This window comes from Oncorhynchus tshawytscha, linkage group LG30 (genome assembly GCF_018296145.1).
Source record: "Oncorhynchus tshawytscha isolate Ot180627B linkage group LG30, Otsh_v2.0, whole genome shotgun sequence".
NCBI classification, from domain to species: domain Eukaryota; kingdom Metazoa; phylum Chordata; class Actinopteri; order Salmoniformes; family Salmonidae; genus Oncorhynchus; species Oncorhynchus tshawytscha.
Window position 1 is genome coordinate 44,341,778 of NC_056458.1, and position 6,000 is coordinate 44,347,777.

Consider the following 6,000-nt stretch of genomic DNA (forward strand, 5'->3'; position numbering starts at 1 on the left):
GTTGGTTTCAACAATGGTTGGTTTCAACAATGACCTTTAGGTTGGTTTCAACAATGACCTTTAGGTTGGTTTCAACAATGGTTGGTTTCAACAATGACCTTTAGGTTGGTTTCAACAATGACCTTTAGGTTGGTTTCAACAATGACCTTTAGGTTGGTTTCAACAATGACCTTTAGGTTGGTTTCAACAATGACCTTTAGGTTGGTTTCAACAATGACCTTTAGGTTGGTTTCAACAATGACCTTTAGGTTGGTTTCAACAATGACCTTTAGGTTGGTTTCAACAATGGTTGGTTTCAACAATGACCTTTAGGTTGGTCTAAACAATGACCTTTAGGTTGGTTTCAACAATGACCTTTAGGTTGGTTTCAACAATGACCTTTAGGTTGGTTTCAACAATGACCTTTAGGTTGGTTTCAACAATGACCTTTAGGTTGGTTTCAACAATGGTTGGTTTCAACAATGGTTGGTTTCAACAATGACCTTTAGGTTGGTTTCAACAAATGGTTGGTTTCAACAATGACCTTTTTGGTTTCAACAAGGTTGGTTTCAACAATGACCTTTAGGTTGGTTTCAACAATGACCTTTGGTTGGTTTCAACAATGACCTTTAGGTTGGTTTCAACAATGGTTGGTTTCAACAATGACCTTTAGGTTGGTTTCAACAACCTTTGGTTGATGACCTTTAGGTTGGTTTCCTTTAGGTTGGTTTCAACAATGACCTTTAGGTTGGTTTCAACAATGGTTGGTTTCAACAATGACCTTTAGGTTGGTTTCAACAATGACCTTTAGGTTGGTTTCAACAATGACCTTTAGGTTGGTTTCAATGGTTGGTTTCAAATGACCTTTAGGTTGGTTTCAACAATGGTTGGTTTCAACAATGACCTTTAGGTTGGTTTCAACAATGACCTTTAGGTTGGTTTCAACAATGGTTGGTTTCAACATTGACCTTTAGGTTGGTTTCAACAATGACCTTTAGGTTGGTTTCAACAATGACCTTTAGATTGGTTTCCACAATGGTTGGTTTCAACAATGACCTTTAGGTTGGTTTCAACAATGAGGTTGGTTCAACAATGACCTTTAGGTTGGTTTCAACAATGACCTTTAGGTTGGTTTCAACAATGGTTGGTTTCAACAATGACCTTTAGGTTGGTTTCAACAATGACCTTTAGGTTGGTTTCCAATGACAATGGTTGGTTTCAACAATGACCTTTAGGTTGGTTTAAACAATGACCTTTAGGTTGGTTTCAACAATGACCTTTAGGTTGGTTTCAACAATGACCTTTAGATTGGTTTCAACAATGGTTGGTTTCAACAATGACCTTTAGGTTGGTTTCAACAATGACCTTTAGGTTGGTTTCAACAATGGTTGGTTTCAACATTGACCTTTAGGTTGGTTTCAACAATGACCTTTAGGTTGGTTTCAACAATGACCTTTAGATTGGTTTCAACAATGACCTTTAGATTGGTTTCAACAATGACCTTTAGGTTGGTTTCAACAATGACCTTTAGGTTGGTTTCAACAATGACCTTTAGATTGGTTTCAACAATGACCTTTAGATTGGTTTCAACAATGACCTTTAGGTTGGTTTCAACAATGACCTTTAGATTGGTTTCAACAATGGTTGGTTTCAACAATGACCTTTAGGTTGGTTTCAACAATGACCTTTAGGTTGGTTTCAACAATGACCTTTAGGTTGGTTTCAACAATGGTTGGTTTCAACATTGACCTTTAGGTTGGTTTCAACAACGACCTTTAGGTTGGTTTCAACAATGACCTTCAGGTTGGTTTCAACAATGACCTTTAGGTTGGTTTCAATAATGACCTTTAGGTTGGTTTCAACAATGACCTTTAGGTTAATTTCTCCACTGAGTCTCCACACTCTCAGAAGTTCTCGGTGGCAATAGGGTCGTTCCGTATGAATATGAAAGATGGCGATGCAACGAGTCGGGATGCTTTCTTTTGTAAGATTTGTATAAACATTTGTATTAAAACCATTTTCAAATAGTTTGACATAAACTTTAAAATTATATCAAACTCAGCCGTTAATTTTTTTCGATGATGAGGACATGGATGTCTCCTGGTAGGGTCAGGTATGCAAAATGGGTCAACTGTGGGTCAAAATGGAGCACCTCCATCTCCTGAATGTTTTTGCATTCAGGTCCAAAAAGTCACTTCCTGACCACTTTTACCAAGGGCAAACATGTATGGAAGGTTTCATTCAAATTGAAAGGGGGTGTAGTCAGAAAGTGATTGAGGTCATATGCAACAACCCAATAGTAACCAGCATTCACAGAGTGCTTGAGAATGGTAAGCCTCCTCTGTGGGCGTTGCTTATCCACATTGTGTCAGATCAGTCAGACTTTAAAGCGGATCAACACTAAAGGTCAGAGAAACACCATGAAAGAAACTGCATCAGAGTCCTTTAGGAGCCCAACGAGGATCTGAGAGCTAATTTCTGTTACGATGAATGCTGTTCATCGAAAACAGCGAAGCGTTCAGCACCATAATGCCCTCCAAACTTGTCACCATGCTCGGGACCCTGGCAGTGGCATAGCGCAGATTCGCGGAGCCCCCACAATGTCCGACCAAGCCCCACAAATGTATATATATGTTTTTTTATTCTATGTGGGAGAGCGATAAATGTATATGTAGCTAATCTCATGCTATTTTACACATTTTGCCATGAGGCTGAGAGAAAATGTTGCTGTTTTAGAGCTCAGGGATTCTTGAAAGATGGGAGACTTCTTTCCACACATATTTGTCTTTTTTTAATGATTTATATATATTTTTTATAGACCAAAATATCAACTATCACACGTCTTCATAAAATGCAACTAACTGGAGTCAACTCCGTCCACCATAATATACATTTAATTTTTACAATTATTGTCCAACAAGTTTTTAAAGGACTTGATTGTTTATTCATAACTTTTGGGGTGGCAGCGTAGCCTAGTGGTTAGAGCGTTGGACTAGTAAGCGAAAAGTTGCAAGCTCAAATCCCCAAGCTCAAATCCCTGAGCTGACAAGGTACAAATCTGTCGTTCTTCCCCTGAACAGGCAGTTAACCCACTGTTCCTAGGCCGTCATTGAAAATAAGAATTTGTTCTTAACTGACTTGCCTAGTAAAATAAAGGTTAAAAAAAAGTATGTAATACAAATCTCCAAACTTCTTTTTGTTTTGTTTTACATCACTATTACGTCTACAGGACATTTCGTTAACATTTTGGCATGTTTTTCTAGATTTTAGAACATTCAACAAGTTTTATAAAGCAATCATTGTCTTATAGTTCTAGCACAAACAAATATCCTACTTCTATTGTTAAAATATATGTTGCAGATCAGTGATCAAATGTTTTTTTCCAAACAGTAACAACAACAAAAAATGACTCCATCAGTAATGGCCTTGACAAGCCAACCACATAGCTGACAACAGATACTCAAAACAGACACAAATTTTCCTCTAAAAAAATAAAAGTTAAATACAAACATTGTAAAATATGGACAATTATAAATGTTTAAATCTCCAATAAAAACAAAACCATTCAATCAGATCTTTCAGAGTTGACAAAAATGTAATTTTTCAATGTCATTCAAGTGGTGTAGAGTGTAGCAATTGTGTTTTTCCTCAGTTGTTTTATGACTATAAAACATAATTAAATGTAACAGTATATGAATTTTGGTTCAATTACTGTATATCAGAATCTATCAGGCAGAGGGAGGTGACAGTTTACGGTTGTGACCATGGTGATTATTGTTTGTTTAAATATATCAAAAGTAGAAAACTTGACAGACCATGAGTGGTCTTGTTGTACTACATGTAGAGGACATGAATAAGGGGTCCTTATGATATAGCTGGCCCTGCTCATTCCTGTTTCATTTAGGATTTTAGACAAATTCGACGGAGTTGACCAAGTGTCCGGATCTTTTAGGAATCACAGTTTTGAGGGAAATATTCTTTATAGTCACAGAGGGCTATTGCAAGAAACTACATAAAATACCTTTTCAGTTAAAATCCATTATTGCCAGTTTCTAAAAAAAATTGTAAACACTTTTTGGAGAGTTTGAAATTAGGTAATTTGCTCTGGACAAGGGCATTTCCAGGCATAGAGCCGACATAAAAAAGTATTTTGAAAAATCCCAAAACAAATATTTTTCGTTATAAAATTCCCTAAATGCAACAAACAAAAAATTAAACTATGACAATAAAGTTACCCTGTCGGACAAGTATTTTCCCGACTTTCAAGAATCTCTGAGATAATTTCCTGCTATTCTAGACATATTACCATGAGGCTGAGAGAAAATATTGCAGTTCTAGAGCTAGTTTACAATGTGTCCACATGTTATCGGGGGGGCCTGACTTCCAGGGAGACCCCAACCAAAGCTTGTGGGCACCCCCTGTCTAGCGGGGGGGCCTGACTTCCAGGGAGACCCCAACCAAACCTTGTGGGCACCCCCTGTCTGGCGGGGGGGGGGGCTGACTTCCAGGGGGACCCCAACCAAAGCTTGTGGGCACCCCCTGTCTAGCGGGGGGGCCTGACTTCCAGGGAGACCCCAACCAAAGCTTGTGGGCACCCCCTGACTTGCGGGGACTGCAGGGGTGTGTGCTACGCTAGTAGATCCTGGGACTGAACACCTCCCTCTGCAACTGGATCCTGTTCAGTACCCTGGGACTGAACACCTCCCTCTGCATTTCCCCTGTGTTGTATCTCAGGGAAGCTCTCTTCAACACCACAAGGAAGCTCTCTTGGCTCTCTACTCTTTTCTATTTTTACTAATGACCTACCACTAGAATTAAACAACGCCTGTGTGTATGCTGATGACTCAACATTATACACATCACCAACCACAGTTAGTGAAATCACTGCAACCCTAAACAAAGAGTTGCAGTCAGTTTTAAAATTGGTGACCAGTAATAAATTGGTCCTGACTCCTGAACATCTCTAAAACTAAAACCATTGTATTTGCTACAAATCTCCAAAGTTCTAGACCTCAGCTGAATCTGATAATAAATAATGTGGCTGTTGAGCAAGTGGAGAAGACTAAATTACTTGGTGTTACATGGAATTGAGAGCTGTCATGGTCAAAATATATTGATTCAATGATTGTAAAGATGGGGAGAGGTATATCCGTGATAAAGAGATGCTCTGCTGTTTTTGACACCATGCTCCACAAAGCAAGTCCTGCAGGCTCTAGTTTTATCTTATCTTGATTATTGCCCAGTCATATGGTCAGGTGCTACAAAGAAGGACCTAGAAAAACTGCAGCTGTCCCAGAAAAGAGTGGCACATCTTGCTCTCCACTGTAACCAGAGGGCTAACATCAATACCATGCATGCCGGTCTTTCTTGGCTAATATTAGAGGAGAGATTGACTGTATTGCTTCTTGTTTTAAAAGAAACATTCATGTGTTGAAAATTCAAAATGTTTTGCACAGTCAATTTACACACAGCATTGACACACACACACACACACACACACACACACACACACACACACACACACACACACACACACACACACACACACAAACACACCCCACCAGACATGCCACCAGGGGTCTTTTCACAGTCCCCAAATCCAGAACAAATTCAAGGAAACATACAGTAGTAAATAGAGCCAAGACAACATGGCTTCCATCACAACAAACCTGGCTTTATTAAACAGATACAGAAACACCTCACGGCACAACGCCCCTCCCCTATTTGACCTATTGTAAGTGTATGTACTGATAGATCCTACTGAATGTAAGTTTAGTAAATGGACATGTAAATATACTTTAAGGCCTAGAATAGCTGGCCTCTGTGTTTCATCTCAGGATGGAGTCAGTACAGAACCTTTTAGTTTTATTTGTCTTGTTTTAAATTATTGTAGTGCTGTCCTTAAACTGTTCTTGTCTATTAATGTTCTGTATTATGTTATGTTTCATGGCTTGTGTGGACCCCAGGAAGAGTAGCTGCTGCTATCGCAACAACTAATGGGGATCCTAATAAAATACCAAA